The sequence below is a fragment of the Coffea arabica genome, chromosome 9e (genome assembly GCF_036785885.1).
Source record: "Coffea arabica cultivar ET-39 chromosome 9e, Coffea Arabica ET-39 HiFi, whole genome shotgun sequence".
Lineage (NCBI taxonomy): Eukaryota > Viridiplantae > Streptophyta > Magnoliopsida > Gentianales > Rubiaceae > Coffea > Coffea arabica.
This window is the reverse complement of record NC_092327.1, coordinates 28,995,190-28,998,115: the sequence shown is the minus strand read 5'-3', so window position 1 is coordinate 28,998,115 and position 2,926 is coordinate 28,995,190. Positions and strand designations below refer to the sequence as shown.

General features: G+C 34.1%; 1 non-coding gene across 1 annotated transcript; it reads left to right on the top strand.

Annotated features, from left to right (window-relative positions):
* The first annotated feature begins 1,740 nt into the window (after positions 1–1,740).
* Positions 1,741–1,847, top strand: LOC113710814 (small nucleolar RNA R71). Its single transcript, XR_003452994.1, has one exon. It is a non-coding gene; the product is annotated as a small nucleolar RNA R71 (small nucleolar RNA).
* The last annotated feature ends 1,079 nt before the right edge of the window (positions 1,848–2,926 follow it).

The window sequence follows — 2,926 nt, the reverse complement described above, 5'->3', positions numbered from 1 at the left end:
GCAAAAATTCAGTCATTTCTTCAATTTGTTCCTCTTGTAAGTCTACACCATTAAGACAAAGTCCAAGAGAATCATCATCAACATTCATTTGACTCATCTCTAATGCCAATCCATCACATATGTCAACAAAATAAACATGGTCAGTAAAAGATGGATACTTCTCTACTTTACTCAAATCAAACTCCACTTCCTCTTCACCAATTTGGAACTTGAACTTACCACGTTTAACATCTATTATTGTACCTACAGTGGCCAGAAATGGTCTGCCCAGAATAATAGGTACATTAACATCTTCCTCCATATCTAAAATAACAAAATCAACAGGAATAAAGAATTTCTACACTTTAATAAGCACATTCTTCAATATCCCATTGGATGTCTAGTAGACCTGTCAGCCAATTGTAAGGAAATATTAGTACGTTTTAACTCTTTTAACCCCAATTGTTTAGTCACAGTTAAAGGGATCAATGAAACACTTGCACCAAGGTCATATAGTACTTTAGAAAATTCTACATTACCAATAGTGCAAGAAACTGTGAAATTCTTTGGATCTTTCAACTTTGATGGCAATTCATTTTGTATAATGGTACTACATTCTTCCGTTAATGCAATTGTCTCACTATCTACTAACTTCCTTTTCTTAGTCATTATCTCTTTGAGAAACTTTGCATATGAAGGAATCTGCAAAATAGCATCAACAAAAAGAATGTTAATATGTAATTGTTTGAAAATGTTGACAAACTTCTCAAATTCTTTGTCATTTCTCGAAGGTTTCAATCTTTGAGAAAATGGCACTGGTGGAGGAATTGGTGTTGTATCTCCCATTTGTGCCTTATTTTCTTCTACATTTTCTTTCCCTTTAATTATCTTGCTATACTCTCCTAACTCACTCAACTCCTTGTTTTCTCTTCTTTCATATTCTCTCTCTTTTTCGACTACAAATGGCTCACCTACTTCCTTACCACTTCGGAGGACTATGGCTTTCACATGCTCTCTTGGGTTCACCTTAGTCTTGCTAGGTAAGTCTCCTTGGTTGCGATTGTTTACCGCATAAGCTATTTGTCCAAACTGGATTTCGACATTTCAATACATATTGGTGAATTGATCCATCTTTCCCTCAATTTTCTCAAACCGTTGAGTAGTGGCACTGGCTAACTTTTCATTTTATCATTTGATACATTTGACAGCTTTTCAATTGCCAATTCGCAAGGTAGTTTGGACTACGGAAGTGGTTGTTTTGGTTGAAAATTCGGTGAATTAATTGGTCTTTGTTGGTTTCCTTGATTTTTTTCATCCAAAATTCAGGTGATTACGCCATCTCGGATTGTAGGTATTGGAGTATGGACTGTTTTGGGATGGACGGTTGTAATTGTTCAAATATTGAACCTGTTCGTTGTTAGAACACATAAAATCATCATGATCTCCGCCATAAGTAGTACAACATGCAACAACTATTCCTTGATTAGAGTTAGAACCAACATGTCTATTAAATATTTTAACCACATTATCCATCTTTGCATTTAACATATTCAAGGTATCTATTCAAGCATACATGTGATTTTCCTTGTATTACCTCGTTCGTTGGTCCATTGGTAGTTATTAGCAGCCATTTTTTCAATCAATTATTGAGCTTCCTCAACTGTCTTTCCCATCAATGCTCCTCCTGCTGCCATATCTACATGCGTCTTTGTTGGATAGGTGAGACCATTGTAAAATGTTTGGACTACTAACCAATCTGGTAAACCATGATGAGAACATTTTCGTTGCAATTCCCGATAGCGCTCCCAGACTTCGTATAATGTCTCTCCTTCCTGTTGAGATAAACTAGTTATATCCATTTTAAGTTTAGCACTTTTTTCAGGTGAAAAAAATTTATTAAGAAAAGCTTTAGCCAATTCAGTCCAAGTTGTAAAAGTGTTAGGAGGATAAGATTGTAGCCAAACCTTGGCCTTGTCCCTTAGTGAAAATGGAAACAATCGAAGTTTAATTGCATCATCACTAACATCATTAAACTTAATTGTATCACAAATTTCAAGAAATGTTGACAAGTGAGAATTTGGATTTTCGGTAGCATTACCTCCATATTGAGATTGTTGTACCATTTGAATCAGTGATGGTTTGATCTCAAAATTATTAGCGTTTACCGTTGGCCTTGCGATGCTAGTTTGAGAACCTTATGTTCCTAGTAAAATAAAATCTCGTAGAATTTGCCTATTTGGTTCATTTTTCGCCATTTCTTCCTCAAATGGTAATTCTATCAAGATTTCTTCTATCGACAGCCAAACCTCTTGTTCCTCTTGATGCGGTGTACTCCTCCTTTGTCTCCGTAATATTCTCTTAATTTCAGGATTGAAAAGCGCAACTTCTCGATTTGATCGGTACATACACTACAAATAAAAATAAGATAAATTTTACAGTTTTAATTGTTAAAATCAACTATAAATAACTTGAATAAAAATAATTGAAATGTCTAAATTAATAGAGATAATTAGCCTCTAATATTGCAACTCCCCGGCAACGGCGCCAAAAACTTGACGGGACTTTTATATTAATACAAGTTTAAATCTGATTTTATACCCATTGACTGCAAGTATACAGGCCAAAATTATAATGTTGGGTATGTATCGGGTCGATCCCACAAGAAAAATTATAATTACCGGTATTACTAAAGTTTCTCTATTATTTAGACTAATGAATGAAGTTTAGCAGAGAAATTATATTGCTATTAACTACAAATCTGATCTACAAATCTAACTTAGCAAATGCTAAATGCAAATAGAGAAATTTCGCTCAAGAATGAATTTAGGGATGTAGATTCTACTTATGGCATAAACAACACAAATAAACAGATTTACCTCTTGTTATTATTCTTGTTTAACAAGGGATTCATTTTCAATTTTACCAAGTTTCATTTTCATGATGAAAT